Genomic DNA, 14,133 nt, shown 5'->3' on the forward strand with positions numbered 1-14,133 from the left:
AAGGGCTGGTCATTATCATACAGGATGTGGCTTCTCTTGCAGGGGCGAGATATCACACGTCGCCTCCGTGAACTTTGGTGTTAAAAGCGGCGGCAGTTTGGGAAGAGAGGACTGGAGGTGGGGGGTGGAGGGGGCAGGGAGGGGGGCAGCGCACATGAATGCACCCACGCATGCAGTCATGCAAACGTGCACCCATGCAAGTGCATCCATGCAATTGCACCCATGCAAACGTGCACCCATGCAAGTGTGCACCCATGCAATTGCACCCATGCGTGCCTGGAGCACGAAATGCTCCCCCCGCCCCTCCTTTTCTACCCCGCCTTGGCTGATCGTTTGCTTAAAGCAAATTAAGCCGGGCCCTCGTTACTATGGTGCAGCCAGGATCTCCAGCCTCCCTCGCTCTCCCCGTAATAGCATTTATTAGCCCGATTTGCCTGCAAGCATGTCTGCCCGGATCTGCTAATGCATCAGTGGAGAGGGAATGGGGGAGATCCTATCGGGTGGCTGATTACAGCCCCCCCCAGGGCCAGACATGGGGGATTTGGGGGGGCGGGGGGGGCGGCAGGACCTCCCCCTCAGCCCCAGCCTTCCAGCGCCTGCCTTTTGAGAAGCAGCAGGCAGGGAAGTTGGGTTATTTATTGTTTTATTTCCTAATTTTCCTCTTTAAGCGCTTGGGGGGCGGGGGGGTGCTTGATAGTCTATTTATTTTTTTTTTACACCCCCCCCGCCCTCAGCGCAGCTGTTTGAAAACAGCATCCCGGAACAGACCACAAAAAAAAAGAGAGAGAAAAAGAAAAAATAAAACATATTCTGTCTGTAGGCGAGGAGGAGGAGCGGGGTTGGACGAGGAAGGAGGTTTCTCCTGCCCTCCCGGCCCCGGCTGGCGGGGCGCCCCGGGGATGAAGGCTGAGGCCCGGGGGCAGCGGGATGCGAGGAAGAGGAGGAGGAGGAGGGTGCCGGGGTGAGCAGCTGCCTGCCGCTCTCTGCCCGCTCCCCTTCATTAGGGGAGACAAATCTGCTGTCAAGTAGCCAGATTTCCAATTTACCGATAATGATTCTTGCATGAAAATTGATCGAGGGGGGCAAGTCTGCCGCCTCCCGCCCGCCCGCCCGCCTTGGCGCAGCCTGGGCTGTTCTGCTCGGACAGACGGACGGACGGACGGACACATAGCAGCCCTCCGTGGGTCACCCACCCACCATCACCAGGGTGGGGATCCCACTGCACCGTCCGGCTCAGGGGGTGCGTTCCTCCCCACGCCACGAGGGTCCCACCGCCGTCTTCTCTTCCTCGCCGGCTTTTTGTGTCCCCGCGGTCGCAGCTCGGGGGGCTCCAGGAGACCCCCGTGCCGGTGACACGCCGTGGCAGCCGCGCTCCTGCCCTGGTGACAGCCACCGCCACCCCTCGCCGGCGCCCTGCGCTCGCTGCTATTTCAATTTTTATTTTTCCTCCTCCCCCCACGCACTTGATTCCCCCCCTGCTCCTCCTCCTCCTCCTTCTCCTCCTCCTCCTCCTCCCCGCTCCACCGTATTTTTTCGCCTCTGGTTTATTTTTCCAACCCCCTCCGTGTGGCTTGGTGCTAATTTTTTTGGTTTTGTTTTTGTTATTTATTTTTTTTTCTTGCTTCCTGACACATCCTCTTCACCTTGGGTCTTTTATTTTTATGATTTTTTTTTCTTCCTGGCCGCAATGGAACTGTAACATAAATCATGTTTGGGTTGAAACCACCTCTCTATTACTTACCAGGTAAGGCACCGCGCGATGCTGTCACCGTGTTTCCCCCCTCCCCCCCCCAAGTCCCTGTCTCCCCTCCGGGGTCTCCCTGCGGGGTCCCCCCAACCTTGGGGACACCCCTTTGTCTGTCCCTGCCAGCGTCACCCGTAATGTATTTGGGGGTGAAGTTACTTTCTCCCAACACCCAAGAGGGGTTTTGGGGTCCGGTGAGCTTTAGCGGGGGGAGCTGGCAGTCCCGGCGCAGCACTGCGAGGGTTTTGGGGTGCTTGGAACCCCCTCCCCGCTCCTCCTGCCGCTCCCTCTCTCTGGGGGTTTCTCCCCTCCCCGAGGAGCCGCGAGGGTTCTGACCGAGAAGGGACGCGGAGAAACGCCGTGTGTGCCGTGTTTTGGAGTGGGGGTCCCCACTCGCGGCCCCGCTGCTGCTGGGGCGTGGGGACTTGGGGCACCAAAGTTTACTGTGACCCCCCAGCTGGCAGCACCGACCCCGCGGTGGCTGGAGAGGAAGCTGGACCGCTCGTCTGGGGGAGTTTGGGGTATTTTGAGAATGTCGGTGGTGAAGAGGGCTGGGGGGCGAGCTGGGGGTGCATGTTCGGGGTACGCGCTCGGGGTGCACACTTAGGATATGTGCTCAGGGTGGGAGCTTGAGATGCTTTTGGTGTGCATGTTTGGGGTGCAGGCTTGGGCTGTACATTTGGGTTGTACACTTGGAAGTCTCAAGCTGGGTGCTTGAGGTACTTTTGGGGTGCAGCCTCGGGCTGTGAGCAGAGGTTCTGAGCTCTTGGAGTGCACATTTGGGGTGCAGACTCGGAGTGTACACTCCAGCTGTGAACTCGAGCCACGAGCTCAGGGTGCTCTGGGGGTGCACACTCGGGGCGCACGCTCAGCGCGTGTTTGGGGTGCACGCTCTGGCTGCAAGCTTGGGTTGCTCTGGGGGTGCAGTCTTGGGGTGCACACTTGGGGTGTACTCTCTGTCCGTGAGCTCAGGGTGCTCTGGGGGTGCAGCCTTGGGGTGCACGCTCTGGCTGTGAGCTCGGGGTGTGCTTGGAGAGGCCGGGGGGTATCAGGGCCCCCTCTCCTGGGGGGGCCATACCCCCACACGGCGGTTTCCCCGCGGAAGGTTGTTTGTTTCAGGAAATGGCTTTTGCATGTGGCAGTTGTTACAGGAGCGAACGCGCCTGCGCCGGGGCGCGCGAAGGCGAGCCGGGAAGGGCAGACGAGGGGTGCTGGGGTTGAACTTGGGGGGCCCCCCCACTGGGAGGGGTTGTGGTGTGACATCCCCCCCCAACCAGGGCTGTTCCACAGCAGGGACGTGTGTGACTGTCCCCTGTGGCGGGGACTCCTCCAGGGGCTGCAGGTGCAGGGAGATGAGTTGGGGGTTGTTTTATGTTATTTTTTTTCCCCCTTAAATTCCATATTTAGCACACTCTGGTCGAGCGGGGGTTCCCGCCGGCGACTCCTGTTGCGTGAAACTTCTGGCGTTGCCATTGTTGCTAATGCACTGAATTCCTGCGCCCTGGCAAACCCTGTTCCGACCGGCTCTTTGGCTTTCCAGACACCTCAGAGAGGAATCAAAAAAGAAAAATTGGAGGAGAAAAGCAAGACAGAGAGTGGAGCATGGAAGTGTCAGGCTGTGAGATTTAAAGCAATTAAGGGAAATTATGTTGGAGGCGCTGGCAAGCAGAGAAATCGCCGGCGGCAGCTGCCGGGGCGTTGGGAGATGCTGGTGGGCCAGGGCGGGTGGGAGCAGATGGAGCTGTGAACCTTCCCCCGTGGGCTGGCGGGGGCTTCACCAGCGCTGGGCTGGTGGTGGTGACTCAGCGGAGTCCTGCTGGGGACTGTCACCGCCTCGGGGACCGCCCGGCCGTGGCCCGTGTCACACACTCCTTGGTGGCTTGCTCTCCCGGCTCGGCTGGCACGAGATCCAGCTGACTCCGGTGTCCCCTCAATCCCTCTGGTCACCGATGCTTCTGTCCCTGCATCCCTGTGGTCACTGATACTTCTGTCCCCTCAGTCCCTCTGGTCACCAATGCTTCTGTCCCCTCTGTCCCTCTGGTCATGGGCTGGAGATGAGCAATGGGGCTCAGCCAGCTCTGAGGGAACACCAGGCATGCTGGGGACCCAGCAAAAGCACAGCGGAGAATGGGGGGGCCAGGGAGAGGACCCCATTCCTCGTGGCTACATGTGAGAGCCATGCTCAGGCTGCCTTGCCTGGAGATATGTGGGTGCTGTTGTCACCTTATGGCTGGTGCCAGCATCCCTCAGGGACAGCAGCATCGTTAGGGGACAGCGGCACCCCTTGGGGACACAGAGCATCCCCAGAAAGCCTGTCTGTCTGCTCTGACAAGTGTGAGGCTGACACCCAAATGCACACAGCCTTGTGGGGTCCCCTTTCCTTGGGTGTCCCCAAATTCTGGAGGGACCTTGGGGTTCCCCAGCAAGGTGGGACGGGACCCAGGGTGCCTCGGTGTGCTGGGGAGGACAGCGGTGGGTGCCGGCGGTGGATGCTGCTGACTCAGGACCTTCCCAAATGGTTCCTATTTTTACTCCAGGGCTGGGAATATTTAGCCCGTGGATCAAAGCAGATGGAGGGCGCTGGGTGATGCTGTGTAAACACCCGCTCGGCGGGTGCCGCTGGCGCGAGGCGTGAGTCACCGGCGGCTTTCAGCAGCGCCGGGGTGGGGACATGCCACCCCCGGGCTGGGTTTGGGGTACTGGGGGCTGAGCACCCCCTGGGCTGGGTGCTGGGGGTGCCCGTCCTCATCCTTGCCGGGTGGGAGGTTGGCGGGTGCTCAGGGGTGATGCTCACGGGGTGCTGGAGGGGTCTGTGTTGTCCTGCCTTCCTCCCTCGCCCACCCCGCCGTCCTCCTCCTCTTCCTCTCGCCAGTCCTAAATTCGGTCGCCATGGCAACCATGTCAACCACTTTCCAGCTTCCCCATGATGGTTTGAGGAGGAGAGAGGAGGGGGGAAAAAGGGAGCCAGGGGAAGGGGGTGGTGGGTAAGGGCTGCACACCGGGGCGGGGGGACTGGGGACATTGCTCCCGGATCAGGGCTTGGGGTGACACTTCCCACGTGGTTTTATTTCCCTGGTGAGTAGCGGCAGTGCCAGCCTGGTGTGTGCCAAGAGGGCAGGCTGGGGGGCCCTGCCCTGGGGAGGGGGCTCGATTGCAGCCCCCCAGCTCTGAGCAGGTACCCCCAAAATTCAATACCTGTCTGCAGCCACCCGCTCATGGCAGGGCCCCGCTGGGACCCGGGACATCAGGAGCCACGTGGCTTGGAGGGGGGTGAATTATTCCCAAGCACCCCCTTTTTTTCCCTCTGTTCTTCCCAACCCACCTGCTCTGTAATCTCTTTATTCCTGGGCTAAGCCTGGTTCCTGATGGTTTTAAAGGCAGCTTTGCCTGTCGCTATATAGGACGGGGTGGAAAGCTGGGTGGCTTAGAACCCCACAGTGGGTGGGGGGTGTCCGGGTACCCCCAGGACCGCGGTGCTGCTGGGGGGGTGAGCAGGCGAGGTATAATTACCCCAGCAGGAGTTTGGCCTGCGGTGAAAGCGGGGTACAGCTTCCAGCCCCCGCCACCGCCTTGTCATCTCCCCAGCATCCCGCATCCCGATGCCCGTGGGTCCACGGGGTACTGTGGCATCACTCACCTCCAAACCCACGCTGGCTTTTTGGGGGGGAGCAGGTGCTTCTTTTCTATATGGTGTGTCCCTCCCCTCTTTCCCTTCCCTTGGCACCGGCTGGTGGCACCTGCCAGGGACGCTCCTCCTTGGCACGGCATGGCGGCACGTGTGCCGGCACCGCCAGCAGCAGCCACGCTCAAGGCACTGCCGGCAGCCCGGGAGTGGGGAACAGGGCCAACCCTGCCCCAAGCCTGCCAGTGGGGTGCATATCCCCTCCTGTCCCCCCCATTTTATTATTAATTTTTAACTTTATTTCCCAACGCCGTGCTTAATTAAACACCGCTGCCTCTTGCTGCGAGCCAGCGTGGGGGATTTATTACACCGTACGTTGATGGGAAGGATCCTCCCCCACCAAAACACCCCTCCAATGGGTTATTTCAGCAGCATTAAGAAGTGGGGGTGACACCCCAACTCCCCTCCCAGCAAGGGGCTTTTTGGGAGAAGGCGGCTGCATTTCTGCATCATCAAGCTTTCTCCTTCCCCCCTTCTTTTAATAATAACACTTTAAAGATGTTTGACATCTGTAACAAACAGCTGGCATCCTGTTATGGAAGAATGTCCTTTTATTTCCGAGCAGGTTGAACTGTCATTAATAGTATAATTAGGTGATTATCGGCGTACAGCAGAAAACTGCTTAATTGCACAGCCAGCTTTGCGAGGATCCCCAGCTCCTTTATTGCTGGATTTGTTTTAGCCGCCTGAATTTTTTCCTGTTGTGTTGTTTTGTTGTTTTTTTTTTAACCACATTGATTATTATTTTTTAATGTGCGTGGCAGCTGGGGGAGCACAGCAGCGCCCGGAGCAGGGAGGGGGACACACACACATGTCCCCCCTCTCCCAGGTCCCCAGGGGATTTATTTTTAACCCCGTGAGTGCTGAAGTGGGGTCTCAGAGGTGGAGTCCATGGGGGTTTGGCTGGGCGCAGCACCCGTGGGTGGGAGGTGGGTGGGAGCACCCATGGGTAGGAACTGATGGGGTGCAGAGTTTTTTCGAGGGGATAAATGAGATGTCTTTGTTCACAGCTCTGTACCATCCGCTACCGGCGGGGAGCGGAGCCACAACCCTGTTTTTTGCGGGGTGGGGGGATGCCCATCCTGCCGGGGTCACCCACTGTCACCCATCCGTGCAGCCTGGGACCCTCCTTGTTGAGCACTGTTGCACTGTCCAACCCCACGGCGCAGGGGGCACACACGTGGCTCACCATGTAGTTGGTCCATCCCTGTCCCTGTCCCCATGCCTATCCCCCTTCCCATCGCCGGGACGTGGCATTTTGGGGCCAGAGCAGATTTTTTGGCGCCCGCCAGACAATAGCGCTTTGTATCTCCCCCCACCCTGGCCCCCAGTGCCGCCAAACACACTTGTTAGCGCCGCAGCTTTGTGCTGTAAATTTCCATGGAGTAATTATGTCTTAATTTATGATAATCCCAGGCGGGCGGTGGAGGGGGGTGCGCGCCAGGCAAGTTTGGAAGTTGCCCGCTGGGGTCCCGTGGGACTCGTCCCGCCCGTGAACTTCTCCGTCCCGGTGCAATGCCAGCGACAGGGACGTGGGAGGTGGATGATGGGGATGGGGAGAGTGTCCCCAAGCGGGGACCAGGGTAACGGGGAATTGGGTACCGGTCACGACTCGCACCGCTGTGATGACAGGAGTGTCCCCAGCGCGGTGGCTGGCGATGCTGTACATCCCACCACCCATCTAGGAGTTTGGTGTCCCACGGGTGTGTGGGCTTGCCACATCCCGGGGTGATGCTGGGATGCCGTGCTGTGTCCCGGTTCCATGTCCCAGTTCCATGTCCCAGTGCCAGCTCCCCCAGGCAGGAGGGACCCTCTCCCATCCCACGAGCTCTCGGCATCGCTCCAGCGTGGAGCTGGACCCTTCCCCCTTCCCACCACTGAAAGGCTCATCCCACCGTTGTCTGGAGGGCTTATTACCAGCAAAAATAGCAGCTCTTTTCCCTTGGCCTTCCCGGGGGGAAAATTAGACGCTTTGGCAATTTTGGAGGAGAATGATGGGGAAGGGAGGAAGGTTCTCATCACCAGTAGGGACCGCACCAGCGGGCAGGGTGCTGGTGCTCTCTGCCATGGGAAGCAATGGGATCCCTCATCCTCGTGTCCCCTCGAAATGCCACCACCATGGAAATCCCATGGGGTTTGGGGAGCGTTTAATGTGCACCCCATGGAGGCAGGTTTGAGGGTCCATGTGCACCTGTACATCCCATACATCCCAGCCCCTGCTGCCAACGGGGGCTGTGGATGCTGTGGACACCCTGTCGCATGCCCTGGGGTGGCTTTTGTCCCCAGAGAGGGGTAAAACCCCAGAGCTGCACCCACTGCACCTGCAGCCGGGTCCCCGTTGGGAGGCAGCGCGCACCCACTGACATTTGCCGAGCGTAAAAATTCAATTAATTCCAGCAGGCAGATTAAATATAAGTGAATTTTAATAATTTGCTCGAAAGGCTGAGGATTACTGTAGGCGAAAGGGGAAGATGCTCCGTGCGCGAGGGCACCGACATATGGGATTGCCGGCATTAATCGCCCGAAATCACGGCGTGGGAAGGGGGTTCAGCTCCCCTTGGAGGCTTCATGGAAACAGTGAGACCCACCGAGGTGGTGATGGGACCCTGGGATGTCCCCTGGGGACCCCATGGGGACATTGCGAGAGGACTCTCTGGTGAGAAACCAAGGTTTCGCCGAGACGTCCGCAGCATCTTGTAGCTAAAAAGCTGGTGATGTGGGGCACCGATTGCTACCAGATGGTGCCGGCATTAGGAAAATGAAAATACACGCAGTAAATTTGCTGTTTGCCAGTGTTAATTTCTTATCCCAAGGTAAAACCTTCCCTCTGGCCCGTGCCGGGCCATCTGCACCATCATAAACCGCCGTGGTGTGTGTGTGGGGACCCCAGGAGCGTGGGGACCCCCCATCCCTGCCCGGCCCCCCAGCTTTACAGGCGGTGTAGTGGGATTGGTGGAGATTGCCCATGACCTTTGCTAGGACATGAGGTATTACCATTAATACTTCTGTATTTCCGGAGTTTGCGCCATGCATAAATCTCATATCAAGCCGAGTGGGCAGAGTAATCTGCCAGGCGGCGTTATTAATACCTGTTATTAATACTCATTATTAATCCTCGGTGCCGGAGCCCTTCGTTAGCTGCCCATGGATGGGGCAAGGGGGTTGCACTGTGTAGCACCCCCCTACCACCTTTTTGGGATGCAGCTCGGATGTGCACTGGGAAATCCCTATTATTTGGGTTGTGGGGTCACCTGGGGGCACCCATCCCCATGGTGGGGGGGCAGGTTTTGGCTGTGGACCCCCCCTTGGGTTTGCCAGAGGGCAATGGGAGCACCCCAAAAGCAGCCTTGCCCTGGCACCCCCTAACTCTGCCCTAGAGCCCCTGGCTTGGCTGGGTCCTGCCCTCCCACCCCTGTGTGCACCCCCTGCCCTGCCAGGACCTGCCCTTGTGCAGGATCCAGCCTGCGTGAAACTCTAATCTCCCAATTTTATTCGCTCGGCTCCAGCCGATTTGCATAATCCACATAATCACCCCGGTTTTAATTGCCCACAACTCTGCAGAAAGATCATGTGGTTAAGTGGTAAATCATAATTAGATAAATAATTGGCTTGGCCGCAGCAAGCTGCTTTGTTATACCTGCCATCTGCTGGGCAAGGGCTTCTCGCGCCGAGAACAATGCGGCGCTGCCGGCAAAGCCTGGGCTGCCCGCGGCGGGGCTGCCGAGCTGCTGGCATGGGGACGGGGACAGGGATGGCGGATGCGGATGGGAGGGTGGCGTGGCTGCACCGGCATCGCCCGCTCCTGGCGCCTGTGATGCCTGGTAGTGCCGCACAGGGTTTGGCAGTGCCGTGCGATGCTTGGCTCTGATCCACGCCTTGCACAGCAGCACCGGGCAGTGCCCGACGGCACCATGCAATGCCTGGAGGCACCGTGCAATGGCCTATGGCACCGTGCAGTGCTCAGTGGCAATGCTCAGCAGCACCATGCAGTGCTCGATGGCACTGTGCAATGCTCAGCAGCACCGTACAATGCCCAGCAGCACCATGCAGTGCCTGGCAGCACCATGCAGTGCCAAATGGCACCATGCAACGCCCAGCAGCATCGTGCAGTGCTCAGCAGCACCATGCAATGCCCAACGGCACCATGCAAAGCGCAGTGGCACCGTGCAATGCTCATCAGCACATGCAATGGCTTAGAGCACCATGCAAAGCCCATCAACACTGTGCAGTGCCTGGCAGCACCATGCAATGTCCAACAGCGTTGTTCAATGCCCAGTAGCACCACGCGGTGCCCCACAGCGCCAAACAACAGCTGGCAGCCCCGTGCTGTGCCCAGTGGTGCTGTGTGATCCCTGGCACCCACCTGCGCACCCCCTGTCACCCTTTTCAGCCCTCAGCAGCAGCTGATGCAAAGAGGAGGGGCGGAGGCTGTATCCCACTTTCCCCAAAGCAGAGGCAGCTGGTACCCAGATCCACAGCCGCCATCCCAACCTGGATGCTGTCAGAGAGGGACTTGGGGCCAAGCAGCATCCTTGGAGCATGAGCGTTTTATTTTCAAAGCCCCCAGCTTGCTCTGCCAGGGCAGAAACAGGGAAGAAAGTTGCTTTGAAGTGAATCTTTTTCCCCAGCCTGATTTCCTACAAAAAGCACTCAGGGCTGGTTGCATGGGGCATGGGAAGGTAAGGAAAGGAGAAAAACAATCCTGCATCACACTGGCCGGATCCCTCTCCAGCGCTGTGCCCTCCAAACGAGCTCTTATTAGTTTGCTTGTTGTCGTTTGCCAGATCAATGGTCCATGGAGGAGAGATCGATGATGGAGACCCAGCTGACTAATAGCGCCGTGCACTTGGACACTCAGTGCTGTGCTGGGCTCCCCGGGGAGCCCCAAATCTCGTGCCTGAGCAGAGAGGTGGTCTGCACCCTGGAAACCCCATCCGGACCCCTCCAGGGGTGCTGGGGAGCCAGCCAAGGTGGGGGCTCCTGGCATGGGTGCAGGGCTCTGCCCTGAGGACTCTAAAAATGAGCAGAAGATGTGCCCCCAGGGACACTTGGTGACACCAAACCCAGCCACCTCCTTTCATTTCGGCTGTGTGCGCCGAGCTGTGGGAAGAGAGGACAGAAGCGCGGGCTCTGATCGATCAATTAATTAATTAATGGAGCGTGCTGATGGTGGGGTGGCAGAGCTTGTTGTAATGAGGGGTGGGAAATGTGTGGTGGCGGCTCTGCAGGAGAGGAGGTAGGGATGCTGCCTCTTCACTGCCTGTCCCCCGCCTGCTGGGGTGCATGGCGGTGGGGGGACACGATGGGCACGTGCTGCCCCTGGCTGCCTGCCCTCCCTCCTGCCTGCACAGGCAGCCATCAGGCAGAGCGAGGAGCCGGTGGGGGGGACGTGACAATGCGATGCCATTAGCATGGAAAATCCATGCAAAGCAGCTGTTCCCGCTCGGAGCGTGCAGCTGGATGCGGCTCCGGAGCGGGAGATGAGGGATGGGGGGGGTGAAAAATGCTGGAGGACCTCCTGCCATGGAGCATCACCCCATATTCCTCAGGGATCCATCCGGAGCCGGGGTCCTGTGCGGTGGATGCGACCCCATCCCGGGGGGGGATGCGGGATGCTCAGGGATGCTCAGGGATGCTCGTCTCTCCTCGCTCCCTCGGCCTCCCGCCGCGCTGGGGTTTTTTTCCACTCCATTTGCCAGGGGCTGGAGCTGCTGCTGCCTGATCGTATTTGGTAATAAATTATTAGTTCCAGCGCTCGGGAGCTCAAAATAGCTGCTTTTAAAAGCAGGCGGCTGGTGCAGGTTGAGTTCAATGGCAATCTGCTCTGAAGGGCACTTCATGCTCATTAGGGACCTTTCAAGGTGCTGGGGGGGAGAAAGCGGGGGGAGCTGAACCCAAGGTGCTAAACCTGCCTGTGCCGCGTTTCCCGGCAGCTGCCTGCGGCACGGAGGCAGTGGTACCAAATCCCCATCACCAGCGCAATTCCGGGAAGGATTTTTGGGGTGCTGGGGGGGCCCCGTCCCTGCCCTGGTGGCGGCTGCGGGCGTGTTGGTTTGTCTGCAGCCCCAGCAGGCAGCCAGACTGGTTCTGCTCTCGCTGCCGGAGGAGGCTCATCGCTGCCAAAAAACCCGCCAGCGTCATCAGGAGCAGATGGAGAGAAGATGGCACCGGCCCAGCTTCCAGCCCTGCGCCGGGGACGCGGGGGGACAAGGGGGTGAGGAGGGGCTGGGGGCGCAGGGACATCCCCCCAGGGGCTTGGGGTCCTGCCCTGTTGGGGATGCCAACCTCACATAGAACAGGGTGACACATCGCCTGGTACCCAACCTCAGCAGGGGACCTAGGCATCCAGCAGCCCCTGCACCCCCACCCTTGGCTTGGCAGGGGGTGCACAGGCAGCACCCTGTTTTGGGGTTCAGCTTCCCACCCCGGTGAGGCAGCTGCTGGCTTGAGCCCGGGCTGCTGCCAGGCCCTGAACTTGACCTGTTTTTCTGCACCAGGGAGGGGTGGGAGGAGAGAGAGCTGGGGGGGAGGCCCCACCTCACTGTGGGGTGGCACAGCGTCCCCAACCCCTGCGGAGACAGTGACATCCATAGAGGATGCTGCAGTGAGAGGGGGATGCAGCATGGTCCCACATCCCCTTGCGCCCACTCCCTCCTGGCCAGCTCTCCACCGCGGCGTGCCTCAGTTTCCCCATCTGGCAGTTCTCCCGCCAAGCAACTCAGGGATGCCCGGACAGACGGACGCCACCTTGGTCAGGGCAAGGCGGGTGAGCGGCGCTGCTCAGGCCCCAGCTGGGGTGGAGGCGCCGATTTTATCACCGGGCAGGAGCGGCAGAACTGGTTTGGAGCCCGGCTGGGGCAGCGGCACGGCGTTAGCGAGCCAGCCCCGGGGGGGGACGCCCGGCGAGCTGCTGGCTCGGAGCTGCCCCAGTAAATCCCGGCGGGATCATGAGTTTGTCGGGAGGCGTTTGGGGCCGCGGAGATCAGCTGAGCATCACACGGGTGATGCTGCGCCGCCAGCCCTCATGCCCCACCAGCCCTTGTGCCCCGCCAGCGTGCACCAGCATGCACCAGTGTGCTTGTCCCCGGCGGCTGGTTAGCAACGCGTTTCCAGCCTCGGGTTGGGGCTGGGGGGGCTGTTATGTTTGGGTTAATGGTTGGGGAGAAGCTGAGTGGCACGGGGAGGTGCCTGGGGGGTACAGGGCTGTGCCAAGGGGACGTGGGACAGTGGAGCTGTGCCCAGCGAGTTCATGGCTGTGTTTGGGGGTTCATGGCTGTGTTTGGGGATGCAGGGCTCTGCCCGAGGGATGTGGGGCTGTGCCCAGCGGGTTCATGGCTGTGTTTGGGGGTGCAGGGCTGTGCCCGAGGGGTGCTCACAGCTGTGTTTTGGGATACAGGTTTGTGCCCAGGAGATATGGGGCAGTGCCTGGGGGATGTGGAGCTGTGCCCAGCGGGTTCATGGCTGTGTTTGGGGGTGCAGGGCTGTGCCCGAGGGGTGCTCACAGCTGTGTTTTGGGATACAGGTTTGTGCCCAGGAGATATGGGGCAGTGCCTGGGGGATGTGGAGCTGTGCCTGGAGGATGTGGGGCTGGGCTCAGGGGGTTCATGGCTGTGTTTGGCAGTGGAGGGCTGCGTTTGGAGATGCAGAGCTGTGCCCAGGGGATGTGGGGCAGTGCCCAGGGAGTTCATGGCTGAGTTTGGGGGTACAGGGCTGTACCCGGGCTGCAGCAGCCCCTGGAACGGTGCTTGGTGCCTCAAGCAGATCCTGGTGTCCCCGTCTCTGGGGGGGTGCACCCAGGCACTCCTTTGGGTTCCGGTGCAGAGCCCGGGGGTGCAGGGGCCCAGCCGATGCGGTGCGTTGGCTTCCCAGCTGTTCTGGTAATGAATTTACATGAGGCGAGCGTGTCGACACGGCGGCAGTCAATGGCTGAGAGCACCGGAGTTAATAAACGCTGGATAATGAGGGCAGAGGGGAGCGCCTGCCGCCTCTCCTGGGGCCCGGGGGGGCAAAGATTAATCAACGCTGAGTGGCACTGGTGGCCCCCCCGTCCCCACTGCTCTGCCTGGCTGCCCTTGGCCGCGGGGGGCTCTGGAGCCTCCAGTATCACCAGTATCTCCAGCCAAGCTGGGGGGCTGCCCCTCACCCCCCGCCCCCCCCCCCACCTGGGAGCGGGGCTAATTTTAGGCAGGTGTTAATGAAGCTGCTCGTTTGGAAATCTATTTTAAGGGCCCTGACATCAGCAGTTGCTGTTTTGGGAGCTGGAGAGCCCTGGAGTGGTTGTGGGGGGGCATGGGGTGAGCTGAACCCTCCCGCCCAGCAGCACCCGAACCCTTAGGGGCTGCTATGCCTTGTGGCATCTCTTCTTTGGGGTGCAGCAATGGGGACTTGGGGGTGCCATGCTGAGGATTTGAAGGTGCTGTGGTGGGAGATTTGGGGGTGTAATGGGGAGAGTTTGAGTGTGAAGTGGGAAGGACTGGGAATGCAATGGTGGGGGGTGGAAGGTGCAATGAGAGGGGACCTGGGGGGGGGTGGTGGGGATTTGGGGGTGCAGTGGGGCTGCAATGGTGCAGATTTGGGGGTGCAATGCTGGGGGTTTGAAGGTGCAGTGATGGGGATTTAGGGGTGCAGTGGGGCTGCAATGGTGAGGATTTGAAGGTGTGATGGTGGGGACTTGGGTATGAAGTGGGGGCATTTGGGAGTGCAGTGG

General features: G+C 60.2%; 1 protein-coding gene across 3 annotated transcripts in view; it reads left to right on the top strand.

Annotated features, from left to right (window-relative positions):
• Nucleotides 1–14,133, top strand: part of GSE1 (Gse1 coiled-coil protein) — a 98,747-nt gene that overhangs the window by 68,391 nt on the left and 16,223 nt on the right. The gene's annotated exons all lie outside the window — the stretch shown is intronic.

Source organism: Patagioenas fasciata, chromosome 13 (genome assembly GCF_037038585.1).
Source record: "Patagioenas fasciata isolate bPatFas1 chromosome 13, bPatFas1.hap1, whole genome shotgun sequence".
NCBI classification, from domain to species: domain Eukaryota; kingdom Metazoa; phylum Chordata; class Aves; order Columbiformes; family Columbidae; genus Patagioenas; species Patagioenas fasciata.